Below are 17193 nucleotides of genomic sequence, written 5' to 3' on the forward strand. Positions count from 1 at the left end.
GTACTGAGAATAGTGGAAAGAAGGAAGAGCTGCACCTAAATCAGGTAGGTTGGCAAGTAAAGCATTTGACCATTGCGCCCTTTCCCCTGTTGTAACGTAAAGTTCTTTAGTCAGTCCGGCTTGATGAACTCCTGTAGTGCACGCCTTCTTCAGTGGGGTGCACTCCAGCAACCCCTCCTGTCACCAGACAGAGCACTTAAACGTATTCCCGACAATCAGAAGAGAATTTGTCAGGAATCTTGACCCAGGCTTAGCCCGAGCTTGGCAGGAAAGCAGCAGCAAGGCAGACTCTTATCTCTTGAACAGACTATCTTCCAAACTACACTGGTGGGCATTAGTCATTGAGAATTCCTGGAGCACCAACCTGGCCACGGAGACCAGTTGTTATCGACAGTGCTCATTGTGCAGCCTCTGTGTACTCTTCACATTTTAGGCAAACTTATAATCAGACCCTGCATGCACACATTTGTGCTCAGTATATGTCAGATTGATGGTCCACATGACCCCTTAATGACCTTGTTCCAAATGGCTCAGGTGACTAGACCTGGACCTATGTTTAAGGGGTGACTTTTATGTTTGTTTTTGAATCCGTCCTCCTAACTCCCACTTCTGGGTGAGTTTAACTTGTAGACCACAGAATGAAAGATACTAAAGGGGTATTGGCTAACCTTTGCAAGCAGCAGTTTAACGAGTCCTTGACCAAGTGGGAAGAACGTGTTTCCTCGTCTTTGATATTTCTAGGTCAGCACCACAATCAATAGAACCTTGAGGAGGCCGACTAGTTCTGACTATTTTTTATCTGGTTAGTCCCAGACCTGTGCCGTGTGCAGTATGACAAGTTTTGTAGGTTCATAATTGGTTACATGAGCAGTCATGTTAATAATCAGCAGATGCCTAGGATTCAAACAGTCCTGGCAGGTTATTTATTGTCTGACTTCTTATGAGAGGACTTGCAGAGCAAGGATTGTCTGCCACAAGTCAGAGTGCAACTCATGGTACTCAACTCTTTAGACTAGAGCATTCAAGAGTGAAATATTTAACAATTAGATCAGTTTGCTTCCAAAAATCCAGTCAATCTTAAAAGTTAATAAAAAGGCATTTATTACCGAAGAAGTTATGGGCTTAGCATTTGAGTGCTCCAACTTTATCTGAGTCTTCCTGGAATATGATACAGCGACGACACGAGAACATTTAAAATTCAGTGATCAGAGCCGCAGACTTACTAATATGACAGGCCTCGTGGCCGTTCTGGAACGGCCCTTTGAAAGATTGTATCACCTTCAAAGCGTATCCTGAGAACTAATGTTTTATTCGTTTGCAAAGGTTTTAATTAATCATGCAATAAAGTTATACCATTACCATTATCACCTTCAAAGATGTTGCACAACTAATTAAAACCCCGAGATACAGCTCCTGCTACTCCAGTAAGAGTCAACGCTTGACTTTTTGTAAGAAACTCAGCACCTACCTGGTCAGACTTTGTTCCTGTTTCTTTAAACGTACGAGGACCCTGTGTGGCTTGAACACAACAAAGATGCTTCACTTGATACAGCATTGACATTTGGAATGGAGCGCTAGGCATTGTGTTGAGTGGGACAGATGTTTTTGTCAGATGCGTAGGGCCAACTTTGGTTGAATAATCTGGGGAAGGATAATTCTATAAATAGACTGAAGGTTCTCCAGTTGTGGCGTTCTTGTCATGATAACTTGAATTAACAGTTAAACTGGAATACCTATCACCTGATCCTGACACACTTATGTTGTGGGGGATTTTCTGAAAAATAAAGTACTATTTAGAACTGTACGTGCAGTAAAGTTTACTGCTTAAGCCTGTCCCCCACCACTTCCCTACCTCTGAACCAAATGAGGTTGTCAGCAGACCCATCCCATCTGCAGCCCGCCTGGCCCCGGGGCATCCCACGCTGGCAGCTCTCCCGCGTCTTTTGGTATGTGAAAAGAAGAGCCACCTCCAAAGGCAGGGCTGGGCTCTTCACAACTCCCGTCAGCCTGCCTTGTCTGGAGGAGGCTCACAGACAGACTCCTCCTTTCATGCCTTTCCAGACAAGTGTTGACAAAACCTCGCCCAGCTCTACCTGTCACAACCAAACACTTCATGGAAAGCAAACTTGGCAGTGGCACCACCCTTGAGTAATTGCATTCCTCGATATTATGCTTTAGAACAATGTGTGTGTGGTATCACTGGATGTTTGGTCCCATTTCAAGATGCTGCAATGTTATGTCATCGCTTTTTGTGGAGAGGCTGTTGTGCAGGTTCAGGGCGGCTAGGCATCTCAGCAGCTGTGTTTCACTGTGTCCCACGTGAGTTGGTCACCCATGATGGAAAACAATTCATGGGTGATTCCTGGGATAGATACACCAGATATGAAAAAGAAGTATAATGATACACACTTGAGACCAGCCCTTGTGCCCCGAATCCGTCTTACAGCTGCATTTGGCATCGTATATAAGCTAGAGCAGAGGCCCATCTTCCTGGTTGGCACAGGTTCATAAGATACTTAACTAACCTTTCCAGGTGAGAGCTTCGATATTTAGAGCAAGAACAAAAATCCAGGAAAGCAAAAGACATACAGTTCAAACACAAAGTCCTCCATCCTCAATCACCACCATCCTCTTTGTTTATCTTCGGGTTTATGTTGCTGGCATAAGTAAAGTGCTGGGGTGTCAATCCAAATTGAACCTAGTCCATGAAGTCACTTTAGAAGCCAGAGGATAAGGTATGCAAGTTGCACAACACAGTTACAGTTGAGACTGGTGATGATAAACTATTAGATATGAATAACGTCATGCCAACAAGCCTCGCTTTTAAAATCCGCTCTGTTCGAGTCATGGCATTTATGTGAAGGTCAAACATAATTTCGAGGCACAAAGAAGTAGGCAATACTGTGATGACAGACTAATACAGAACCTGTGCCTCAGCACCTACATACAATCAGCCCATTCTCCAGCTGAAGGGTATTGTTATGATCAGGACAAATGATGTTGGATTTGAGTTGAAATTAATTGTTTCCCTTAAAAATCACCTGATAATGTTCACCTGACAAACGTCTACCAAATTGTAAAGGTTTCTCAGTGTATCTAACAGCCCAACTGACCAAGAGGTAAATAATACTCAAATTGGCCATGATGCATGCACCTACTAAAAGGAGGTAGCTTGAAGTGTTTGTAACCAAGGATTGCAATTGTTTTAGCTACAAGGGGCTCTTAAGGTGTTCGCCCCCCTCTTCAGCGTGATGCTGTCAGCTTTTTCCCCATCAATACCCTTACTATATTTACAATTGGTCACAACTCTGCTAGTAGATGGGTGGTTGGGTTCAACCTTACGCCCTCTTGTGGCAGTATAGTTCAGAAGTTTGTGTATGCATTAGTGAACTTGAAGCAGCAGCATGCGGGTGCTGCTCTGCCCAGTGAGTTGTATGGTGAGCTCCACGATGCCCATGTGTTTTCGGGTTTGGCACGGCCGTGCGTGCTCGTACCCGCGCCACTCTGAGGTCTATGTGTCTGCATGTTACCTTGCTCTTGCAGATACCCCTCCTTAAGGGGCCTGTGTTCACTAAACCCTATGATGCGTATTGCGGTTTTCCAACTTCAGTGTCTGTCTAACACGTAGGAGGCAGTCTTGGTTTAAAGCAGGTCCTCAGCCCAAGGGTTATGTTGGGGAATACACAGCACAGTGAGTTGAGCACTTGCTGCAGAGTTCAGTGTGTCACCTGTAGGTCAGATGTTTGAGGGCACTTTCCATTATTCCACGATTGTTAAAGTGCGGACCACTCTATTCCACTTGTTGTTGAAGCACAATTTCGTTTGTTCTCTACACTTTATAAACCGTTAATGTCATTCCTTCTGGGAACAATTTATTAAAAAGTAACTTGTCAGAGGAAGGGTGATATTTATCCTGAGTGATTGGGGAGAGGGTTTCTACATGAATAGATGTTCACCCTTTTTAGCTTCCTTGTGTACATCCAAGGAGTATCACAGAATTGCAAGTTCTGTCCAGGGTGGGGTTTGGGCGGGACTATGTAAGGGGCCGTAAGAACCAGACATGCTGGGCTAAAGCACTGTCCGGAAGGCCCTTCACTCCCATTTCCTCTCACTAACTTTGCTTTTCCCATTTGGTGGACCTTGCACTACATTTTAATAGGAACTTCCAATCAGCTCTGAACTCTACCAGGCTGTCGTAATAGACATGGCAGGTACCCAGAGAGTTGTCATCCATTGGCTGGGCCAATGGTAGAAGACAGTGTACTGGCAACCAAGACCTCAGCTTTGCTGGAGTGCGTAGGAGTTGCCCGCTAAAGACTTGCATTGGGATTGTTTCTCCCCAAAGACTAAAATAGTTTTTGATTCGGGTTCCATCTCATCAAGAAAGTGCTGGATACTTTAGGTTTTTACTGGTGTAGTCTGTTTTTACTGCTCTATTCTTCTAATGGCTTGTTAAAGAAGTATTGTTGTGCTAAGAAAATCCTTCCAGCTGTAAATACGTTTATTGAGTGTTTTAACGTCTGTGTTATATTGTACCTGAATCCAAAACCCTAACCACTTATTTTAGTTTGGTTTGCCTGCTCGACCACAGCTACCAGTGTAGTCTTGGCTCGTTGTTTCAAGCAGCAGAGCCTCGGGCCCTTAGCACTGTGCAACATAACACCGTGAAACAGTGATACTGCCTGGTACTCGCCATTTGCCCCAGGACTTGGAGAAAAGACCTGGCAGAATTCAGAAACCCTTCGTTTGGGGTCCTGGGGATTAAAATTCGACTCAGGGTGTTTGTGATCTGGCCGTGTGTGATTACCACCTCCTGAATCCTCATCGTACTGCTGAACACGCTTGACTGTCACTTCTTGTATCCCGGCCTGGTCTCAAAGCCTGCAGTGTGACTGCCACCTCCTGCACCCTGCTTTCTAGGTCTCGCCTGAGCCAATGCGCTTTCGCATTGCTCCGGCGAGATTATAGTAAGGGGAAAAGAACAGTCTACCAAAACGGCGGATTAGACACAGTTCATGTGATCTATGCGCGTGCACAACTAGCTACGTCACACACCACCATTTGTCTGTGCCTCGCATCAGACTTCAAAGGCTGCCGCTCCCCCGCCCCGCATCAGACTTCAAAGGAATGCGCTCCAGCTCCCCCGCCACAGCAATGCCGAGAGCTTGTTTTGATTGTGTGCTTGCATCTTCCTTCCTTGGCCCTGGATGTTTTCCGTGTTCTCCCATTCAGTGCCTTCTCGACCCCGTACTTGATTGCTGTCCAAGCCCCAGCCCTCGCTGCCTCTATCATTATACACTCCCTGTGTTTTCCTGTTTCCCCTTGCTTTTTCCCAGCTCCTTCATTCTGTGCTTTGAAACTGAACGCGCTTTGTAGCACTCAACCCTGCGTGTTCTTAGCTTCAGTCTCTGTGCTGCTGCACCACATCACTCAGGGACACCACCACATCACTCTGGAGCACCATCACATCACTCAGAGAAACCACCACATCACTCAGGGGCACCACTCACGGGCTCCACCACATGACTCTGTGACACCACCACATGACTCTGTGACACCACCACATCACTCAGGAACACCACCACATCACTCAGGAACACCACCACATCACTCAGGGGCACCACCACATCACTCCCAGACACCACCACATCACTCAGGGGCACCACCACATCACTCAGAGACACCACTACATCACTCACAGACACCACCACATCACTCGGGGACACCACCACATCACTCGGGGACACCACCACATCACTCGGGGACACCACCACATCACTCGGGGACACCACCACATCACTCGGGGACACCACCACATCACTCGAGGACACCACCACATCACTCGAGGACACCACCACATCATTCAGGGACACCACCACATCATTCAGGGACACCACCACATCATTCAGGGACACAACCACATCATTCAGGGACACCACCACATCACTCGGGAATACCACCACATCACTCGGGAATACCACCACATCACTCAGGAACACCACCACATCACTCAGGGACACCACCACATCACTCAGGGACACCACCACATCACTCAGGGACACCACCACATCACTCAGGGACACCACCACATCACTCGGGTACACCACCACATCACTCGGGGACACCACCACATCACTCTGGGACACCACCACATCACTCAGGGACACCACCGACACCACCACATCTCTCAGGGACACCACCAACACCACCACATCACTCGGGGACACCCCCACATCACTCTGGGACACTACCACATCACTCAGGAACACCACCACATCATTCAGGGACACCACCACATCATTCAGGGACACCACCACATCATTCAGGGACACCACCACATCATTCAGGGACACAACCACATCATTCAGGGACACCACCACATCACTCGGGAATACCACCACATCACTCGGGAATACCACCACATCACTCAGGAACACCACCACATCACTCAGGGACACCACCACATCACTCAGGGACACCACCACATCACTCAGGGACACCACCACATCACTCAGGGACACCACCACATCACTCGGGTACACCACCACATCACTCGGGGACACCACCACATCACTCTGGGACACCACCACATCACTCAGGGACACCACCGACACCACCACATCTCTCAGGGACACCACCAACACCACCACATCACTCGGGGACACCCCCACATCACTCTGGGACACTACCACATCACTCAGGAACACCACCACATCACTCAGGAACACCACCACATCACTCAGGGACACCACCACATCACTCAGGGACACCACCACATCACTCAGGGACACCACCACATCACTCAGGGACACCACCACATCACTCAGGGACACCACCACGTCACTCAAGGACACCACCACGTCACTCAAGGACACCACCACGTCATTCAGGGACACCACCACATCACTCGGGAATACCACCACATCACTCGGGAATACCACCACATCACTCGGGAATACCACCACATCACTCGGGAATACCACCACATCACTCGGGAACACCACCACATCACTCAGGGACACCACCACATCACTCAGGGACACCACCACATCACTCAGGGACACCACCACATCACTCAGGGGCACCACTCAGGGGCACTACCACATCACTCAGGGACACCACCACATCACTCGGGTACACCACCACATCACTCGGGGACACCACCACATCACTCGGGGACACCACCGACACCACCACATCACTCAGGGACACCACCACATCTCTCAGGGACAACACCAACACCACCCCATCACTCAGGGACACCACCACATCACTCGGGGGACACCACCACATCACTCGGGGGACACCACCACATCACTCGGGGACACCACCACATCACTCGGGGACACCACCACATCACTCGGGGATACCACCCCATCACTCAGAAACACCACCACATCACTCAGGAACACCACCACATCACTCAGGGACACCACCACATCACTCAGGGACACCACCACGTCACTCAGGGACACCACCACGTTTATGTTTATGTTTTTGCAATTTTTAGAGCGCGACAATTACCCAGGGGTGTCTCGGCGCTATTGAATTTGACTAGCTGAACAAAGGGTAATTACTGTGTGAACAACCATGTTTAAACTTGTTTCCTGAACAGGATGAGGGATGGACTGGTTTTAATGTGGAGGGGGAGAGAGTTCCATAGTTTTGCGGTGGCGGTAGTGAAACATCTGTCACCCCAATTGACTCCCCTTGTTCGAGAGACATTGAGGAGGTGGGCTGAGTCGGAGCGTAGTGCTCTGGAGGAAGCATATGGTCTAAATGCTTGTTTAAGAAATAGGGGGCCAGTTTTATGGATTGCCTTATAGGCAATGCAGAGTGACTTAAATTTGGTTCTGCTCCTAATGGGAAGCCAGTGTAGTTGGCGAAGATGTTGGGAGATGTGAGTGTGTTTGGGAATTCCCAGTAGAACTCTGGCTGCAGCGTTCTGCACCATTTGGAGCTTGTTGATTACTTTCTCCTGGGCATTAAGGAGAAGCGCGTTACAGTAATCTGTACGTGAGAACACAAGGGTAGATATAAGAGTCTTTCCTGCTGATGTCGGGAGGAAGGGAAGTCGTTTTTTGATTTTCCTCAAAGTATGGAATGATGAGGAGACTACCGAGCTGGCATGGTGTTCAAAAAGTAGTTTGTCATCAAAGATGACCCCTAAGTTTCTCACTTTGTTAACTGATTGCGGTGGTGCGCCCATTTCTTCTGGCCACCATTGAGGCGACCATAGTGGTTGTACCTTGCCAAACAGCATCACCTCAGTTTTTGATGAATTTAATTTTAGGCAATTGGCCGCCATCCAGATGCTAATTGCTCTCATTCCTGCTTTAAAGTTGGCTGCTGTTTTAGTACCGTCTTTGTGGATGGATAAGACCAACTGGGTATCGTCGGCGTAAGTAGTGAGATTAATATTGTAGGCCTTGATTACCCTCGCCAAGTCCGATACATAGATATTAAATAGGGTCGGACTTAGCGAGGATCCCTGTGGTACTCCACATGGAAGAGAGAATATAGGCGAAGTGAATGGGCCTAGTTTTACTGCCTGGTTACGATTGGCGAGGAAGGATGTAAGGGGGTCCTTAGCCCTGTGCTTAATGCCAATTGTTTCGACACGGTTGATCAAGGTGGTGTGGTCAACCGTGTCAAAAGCAGCAGATAGATCCAGGAGTATCAGAATTGCTGATCCTCCATCATCCATAGTTCTTCTGATCTCATCTGCTGCTTTTATAAGGGCGGTCTCGGTGCCGTGCCCCTGTCTAAAGCCAAACTGAGAGTCATCCAACAGAGTATGTGTGAGGATGTATTCTGACAGTTGTGTGTTCATGATGGACTCAAAAAATTTTGCTGGGAATGGGAGGGAGGCAATGGGTCTATAGCTGGCAGATATCGAGGGGTCTAATGTTGGTTTCTTTAGCAAGGGTTTGATAATTGTGTTTTTCCATATAGATGGATATATGCCGCTGGAAAACACCACATCACTCGGGGACACCACCACATCACTCGGGGATACCACCCCATCACTCAGGAACACCACCACATCACTCAGGAACACCACCACATCACTCAGGAACACCACCACATCACTCAGGGACACCACCACGTCACTCAGGGACACCACCACGTCACTCAGGGACACCACCACGACACTCAGGGACACCACCATGTCACTCAGGGACACCACCACGTCACTAAGGGACACCACCACGTCACTCAGGGACACCACCACGTCACTCAGGGACACCACCACGTCACTCAGGGACACCACCACATCACTCAGGAACACCACCACATCACTCAGGAACACCACCACATCACTCAGGAACACCACCACATCACTCAGGGACACCACCACATCACTCAGGGGAACCACTACATCACTCAAGGACACCACCACGTCACTCGGGGACACCACCACGTCACTCGGGGACACCACCCTATCACTCGGGGACACCACCACATCACTCGGGGGCACCACCACATCACTCGGGGACACCACCACATCACTCGGGGACACCACCACATCACTCAGGGACATCACTCAGGGGCACCACCACATCACTAGGGAACACCACCACGCACCACCACATCACTCGGGGACACCACCACATCACTCGGGAACACCACAACATCACTCGGGGACACCATCACATCACTCGGGACACCACCGACACCACCACATCACTCAGGGACACCACCACATCACTCAGGGACACCACCACGTCACTCAGGGACACCACCACGTCACTCAGGGACACCACCACGTCACTCAGGGACACCACCACGTCACTCAGGGACACCACCACATCACTCAGGAACACCACCACATCACTCGGGGACACCACCACATCACTCAGGGGAACCACCACGTCACTCAAGGACACCACCACGTCACTCGGGGACACCACCCTATCACTCGGGGACACCAGCACATCACTCTGTACACCACCACATCACTCGGGGACACCAGCACATCACTCGGGGACACCACCACATCACTCAGGGACATCACTCAGGGGCACCACCACATCACTAGGGAACACCACCACGCACCACCACATCACTCGGGGACACCACCACATCACTCGGGAACACCACAACATCACTCGGGGACACCATCACATCACTCGGGGACACCACCGACACCACCACATCACTCAGGGACACCACCACATCACTCAGGGACACCACCACATCACTCAGGGACACCACCACATCACTCAGGGACACCACCACATCACTCAGGGACACCACCACATCACTCAGGGACACCACCACATCACTCAGGGACACCACCACATCATTCAGGGAATACCACCACATCACTCAGGAATACCACCACATCACTCGGGAATACCACCACATCACTCGGGAATACCACCACATCACTCGAGAATACCACCACATCACTCAGGGACACCACCACATCACTCAGGGACACCACCACATCACTCAGGGACACCACCACATCACTCAGGGACACAACCACATCACTCAGGGACACCGCCACATCACTCAGGGGCACTGCCACATCACTCAGGGACACCACCACATCACTCTGTACACCACCACATCACTCTGTACACCACCACATCACTCGGGTACACCACCACATCACTCAGGGGCACTACCACATCACTCAGGGACCCCACCACATCACTCGGGGACACCACTACATCACTCGGGGACACCACTACATCACTCGGGGACACCACCACATCACTCGGGGACACCACCACATCACTCGGGGACACCACCACATCACTCGGGGACACCACCACATCACTCGGGGACACCACCACATCACTCAGGGACACCACCACATCATTCTTATACACCACCACATCACTCAGCCCAACCACATCATCACTCAGCACCACAACAGCACTGTCCTTGCTTGTTGTTTTTCCTCTTTCTTCTGCCTACTACTGACATCTACCGCCTTTCTCTCTTTTTCTCATAGAATAGATAAATGTTGTAGTGAAATGCCAAATTAAAGTGCCACTGTGAAGTATTTGTACAATGTTATTGTACAATAATTTCTTTGACGTTTGTTTTTCGCATGCTCCTAGTGTTTGTTTACCCATCTTTAAAATCGAGCCACAGTAGCGAATAATTTACACACACACAAGCACACACACCACACACAATCCAAAAGACTACAACACACACACAACTCAAAAGACAAACACAAACCCACACACAAACCCACACACACCACACACACACAACCCCCCACACACACAACCCCACACACCACAATTACACACAAACACCACACAAACAAACCCCCCCACACACACACATATCCCACACACACACACACCCCATTCACACAACCCCACACACAACACCACAAACACAACCCACAAAACCCCCCACACACACCACATACACACACAACTCCACACACTCAACCCACACAACACACAACCCCACACACACCACACACAACCCCATAAACACAACACACAAACTCAAAACACAAACACAACCCCACACACACACACAGCACCACATACACAACTACACACACAACACCACACACACACAACCCCCCAAACACACTCCCAATACACACACAACCCACACACACACACCCCAACACACACACTACCCCACACACTACCCCACACACACCCCCCACACACACACAACACCACACTCAACAACAAAAAAGCCCACACACAAAACACCAAACACAACTCAACACAAACACACAATTCCACAAACCCACACAACACCTCACAACACACACAAAACACCCCACAAACACACACACACCCCTCTCTCTACACCCCTCTCTCTACACCCCTCTCCCTACACCCCTATCTCTACACCCCTCTCTCCCTACACCCCTCTCTCTACACCCTTCTCTATACACCCCTCTCTCTACACCTCTCTCTCTACACCTCCCTCTCTCTCTACACCCCTCTCTCTCTACACCCCTCTAGCTCCAAACCCCTCTCTCTACACCCCTCTCTCTACACCCCTCTCTCTCTACACCCCTCTCTCTCTACACACCCCTCTCTTTCTATTCCCCTCTCTCTACACCCCTCTCTCTACACCCCTCTCTCTCCACCCCTCTCTCTCTACACCCCTCTCTCTCTCTACACCCCTCTCTCTCTCTACACCCCTCTCTCTCTCTACACCCTCTCTCTCTACACCCTCTCTCTACACCCTCTCTCTATACACCCCTCTCTCTACACCCCTCTCTCTCCACACCCCTCTCTCTCTACACCCCTCTCTCTCTACATCCCTCTCTCTCCACCCCTCTCTCTCTACACCCCTCTCTCTCTCTACACCCCTCTAGCTCCACACCCCTCTCTCTACACCCCTCTCTCTCTCTACACCCCTCTCTCTCTACACCCCTCTCTCTCTACACACCCCTCTCTTTCTATTCCCCTCTCTCTACACCCCTCTCTCTACACCCCTCTCTCTACACCCCTCTCTCTACACCCCTCTCTCTACACCCTCTCTCTCTACACCCCTCTCTCTACACACCCCTCTCTTTCTATTCCCCTCTCTCTACACCCCTCTCTCTACACCCCTCTCTCTCTACACCCCTCTGTCTCAACACCCCTCTCTCTCTCTACACCACTCTCTCTACACCCTCTCTCTCTACACCCCTCTCTCTACACCCCTCTCTCTACACCCCTCTCTCTCCACACCCCTCTCTCTCTACACCCCTCTCTCTCTACACCCCTCTCTCTCTACACCCCTCTCTCTTTACACCCCCCTCTCCCCACACCCCCCTCTCTACACCCCATCTCTCTCTACACCCCATCTCTCTCTACACCCCATCTCTCTATACCCCTCAATCTCTACACCCCTTGTAAAAGGGGGACACTACCAACCAGAATATAAGATCCTTAAGTATTGCCCGGCGGTGTCGCCTCTTGAACCCACAAGGTATTTGACTAATGAAGAGGCAGGCGCTGGAGACTGGAAGGCAGGAAACAGGGTTTTTATTCTCTCCGGAGGAGAACACAGCAAAACAGACAGCAGGTATCGTTCTGAGGTGCTCTGCCCGCATCTCTGAGGCCTGGCCTCTTATACACAAGTTAATCACTTTATTGCATGAAACACATTCTCGTTAATACTTTGATGTACGAAAAGACATCCTCGGAATCTCCCCTTCAGGTCCGTTCCCACACATAGTTACAGTTGAAGTCCCCACCCCGGTCACAACAGGTGGTGATCATCGCGCAGTAGGATATTCCGCCGATTCATGGAAGGTGTGGGGTTCGATCGGGTCTCGTAGGGTGGGGGTTTTGATCGACTCGGGGGTCCTTTGATGAGGGAAGCTTCCCACTGTACTGGGGGTAGTAAACAGTATCCGCAGAGCCAGATGGCGGCCTGGGAACGGGGAAGACAAATGGGCACACAGGAAAAAGGGTTTGCATCAAAAGGACCTGGGACCATGAAAGGAATGAAGGGAGGTGTCGTGCTGGGAACAGGATGGGATTCCGAGGCAGAGCTGCGCTGAAGAGGGGTTTATGACCCGAGACATGTGAGGGCGAGGGGGTTGCCAGCATACGGGGGATGCCCGTGAGGCTAGGAGAGGGAGAGAGACGCGCTGGTTATCAGAAAAGGGCCGGGAAGCCATGGTGTTCAAAATGGCGGCTGTTTACGTGCACGAAAAGGGTTCGAGAAGAGCAAGAGGGCGCCGATAATGTTGACGGTCTCAGCCTAACTTTCAACAGTCCTCCCTTTTCAACATATCTAGCCAACTTGCTTACTCAATGTCAATTTTCATCAAATTCCTGACCTCTGTATCGTATAAGGCTCTCATGTGTTCGTTTTCAAAGTCCACAGTTTTGGGGAAAAGACAACTTGCACATAAAGAACACAAAGGTGGCAGACATTGAATTCCCAAGCATAGACCACATATTACAACTACAGGGATCAGGATAATGGTGAGCAGTCTCCAGCCCCAGTTCTTAACGGAGTCCCAGAACCAACCACCAAGCGACCATCCTTCTTGTTCTTGGTGGACTTCCGAAGAGAGTCTGTGAAGATGTTCAATGGCTTTGTACACTGAGGGTGAGTTGTCCGGTATGAATGTACAACAGCTGGACCCAATAATGCGGCATGCTCCTCCACGGTCCGCCAGAACCACATCTAGAACAAGGCGGTTCTGGAGAGCCACCAGACGGACCGCTTGGAGCTCGGCAGTGTTGTTAGCAAAGATACCAGCTGTGATGTTCATGGTTGTCTCAACTGCCTGAGTCAGATGTCGGATGGCACGGCTGTTTGCCATCGGGCCCCAGAGGGGGACGAGTCCTTTCATAGCATCGAGGAACTGAGCTCCTGTTGAGTCGGCTTGCTCAATGTCTTTGGCTCGTTTTTGTCTATGGTGATTCGCTGGGGCCACATAAGTCGGAGGAAGGATGAAGGAGATGAAACAAGTGCCCCCCCAGCCTTTGGGGAGCCAGGTGTAGGCCTTGGTGCCGCAGACGAAATACATGTTTGGGGATGACACAAAGGAAGGTGGATCCGTGGAATCCAAAGTTCTGGTAAAGCGGCAAGCGCTGCGACCCACCAGCTGTGTCCCAAGTCCTTCTACACACATGTGGCCTGTGACGTTGATGACCGACAAGGCCACAGTCAGAGTGGCAGCCGTTCGTTTCCGCAGATAGGAGAAGGTGGGTCTGGTTGGATTGTTGAACACCTGCATTTCGATCCGTTCTTTAGCCGGGATGTCCATTTGGATTGAATCGTTGGAGGTCTGCGGGCAGAAATGTATCTTCGTTTTGTTTCGCCGGACCCCGTGGGAGAAATGCGTCACGGTTCCGCCGGAGGTGGCATTGTCCTTATAGCTTTCTTGCAGGAGGATCAGCCAAGCAAGGCAGGAGCCGTGAACAGAGAAGGGCGAGGGGATGAAGGGTATTGAATGTCCAGTGGCATGGGGTAGCAACCCACAGATCCAGCAGTTGGTGGCATTGGTGGCAAGATTGTGTTGGTGAAGCAGCTGTACGAAAGAGTTATTCCAAAATTCCTTTCGCCTCTCTCTTAGTTGAGGAGGGAGCGAAATTAGATAATGTTCCTTCATGGTGGTAGGCTGAGCAGTGGTTAGGAATGTTTCATGAGCAGGTGCATGTTCTTCCATAATCCAGAGCGTGGTCATGAGGAGAAAGCAGAAGAGGATTGCGATAAAAAGTGCAATTGTCTTTGAGCTATGGAGTCTGTCTGTTCTCGGATCTCTGCAGCGGGTATTTCCTGTTGTCTCCATCGTCTTCTTATTTGGCGCTTCCATCATCATCTTATCTGGCGCTTCCATCATCTTTGTTTTCAAGGTGCTCGGTAGTGGGCAGAACCACAGACTTAGTTTAGCTTCTCTCCAGGTAACCCTTGGTAGTTTTGGGTCACCGTTCTGAGACCTTTCAACCTAGTCAGTGGCCTACTTAGCCGAAGCTCCCTCCTTTCGACGCAGGAAGTACCCTTCTCGAGATGGCACAGTGGGATCAGAATGTTTTGAAAGTTCAAGTGTCTCTGTGTCGGGATAGCAGTTCAATGATGGTCGGTCTTTATTCAGGAGCTCTTCCTGGGTGCTGACGTTGTCTGTCGTGGCCAGGGCTGAGGAGACCTTTTTGCAGTGATGGGCGTGCAGCCAGTGCTTCTTCCCCTCCACTCGAAGTGCGGTCCGAGTGGTGATCAGCACTTGCCAGGGGCCCGTCCACCGGGGTTCCAAACTCTTTGACCGCTGAAAATTTCGGATCAGCACGAAGTCCCCCGGTTGGATGGTGTGACCCGGACCCCTGGAAGCATCGGGGATGGCCTGCTGCACCTGCTGATGAATGACAGACAGAGTTTCAGTCAATTTATACAGATAATCAGACATTAGGACGTCCGGGACGTCATGAATGGAGGTCGGTTTCGGGGCTGACCAGACGCTCATGGGTCGACCGAAGACAACTTCATAAGGAGTTAAGTGATGTCGGGTGGGGGTAGAGCGCATCGATAGCAATGCCAGTGGGAGGGCGTCTGGCCATTTCAGACCCGTGGTAGCCACAATTTTGGCCAGTTTAAGTTTTAGTGTGGCATTGTGTCGCTCAACAAGTCCTGCGGATTGGGGGTGGAAGACTGCGTGGAATTTCTGTTTAATACCCAACCCCTTTAAGATGAGCTGGATAACTTCGGCTATGAAGTGGGGGCCATTATCACTCCATAGAATACGACAGAGGCCGTAACGGGGAAAAAATTCCTTTAACAGCACCTTTGCAGTGGCCATAGCGGTGTTGTCACGGGTTGGATATGCTTCCACCCACTTGCTAAATGCGCACACCACAACAAGTACATATTTTAGGCCTTGGCATCTGTCTAGCTGGATGTAGTCCATCTGCAGGACTTCAAATGGGTGGTTTGGGACCCCAAATCCCCCCCGGGGCACTACAGTTCCTTTCCCGGGGTTGTGTTGCAGGCATATTAAGCATTGTTGGACCAGGCGTTTGGCGGAATCTGGGATCTTATCATTGTGCCAAACTCTGGAGACAAGTTCGATCATGGGGGCTGATCCTATGTGGGCAGGGGAGTGTGCCATGGTCAATATGGGAATCAGGTATGAATCAGGTAGCAACCATTTGTTCGTGTCTTTTGTCCGCCAGCAGCCTTCATCGTCTTTTAATCCCACCCGTGTCCATTCAGTCAACTCGTGTTGTGTGCTAGCCGTTTGAATGTCCCTGATAGTGTCTCTAACGTCAGTCCATTTTTCCGCTTGTGACCTGGTCACGTACATATGTGTTGTCGTCCTATTTTCAGCTGTCGTTCGGGCAGTGATGTCGGCCAGTGCATTTCCCTGTCCAATAATGTCTGTCACCTTCTTGTGTGCCTGGCATTTGATGACGGCAAGCTTGTTGGGGAGAAGGACAGCTTCGATTAAGGCGGAGACTAGATCCCCGTGCAAAATGGGTGTGCCGTGTGAGGTCAAGAATCCCCTTTCCCTCCAGAGGAGCCCAAAATGGTGAACCACCCCGAAGGCATACTGGCTGTCGGTGTAAATGTTCGCTGTGGTTCCGGTGGCCAGGACGCAGGCTCGTGTCAAAGCAATCAGTTCCGCTGCCTGGGCAGATCGCTGGGTGATGCGGGCTGTTTCTACTACGGTTCGAGCCGTGGTGACTGCATAGGCAGCGGAAGTGGTACCGTCGGGGAGTTTGATGCAAGAACCGTCCACCCACAGCTCTCCGT

General features: G+C 50.4%; 1 protein-coding gene across 4 annotated transcripts in view; it reads left to right on the forward strand.

Moving 5' to 3' along the window:
* Nucleotides 1–17193, forward strand: part of SMG6 (SMG6 nonsense mediated mRNA decay factor) — a 1202478-nt gene that overhangs the window by 972505 nt on the left and 212780 nt on the right. The window lies entirely within an intron of this gene.

This window comes from Lissotriton helveticus, chromosome 3_1 (assembly GCF_964261635.1).
Source record: "Lissotriton helveticus chromosome 3_1, aLisHel1.1, whole genome shotgun sequence".
Taxonomy (NCBI): Eukaryota; Metazoa; Chordata; class Amphibia; order Caudata; family Salamandridae; genus Lissotriton; species Lissotriton helveticus.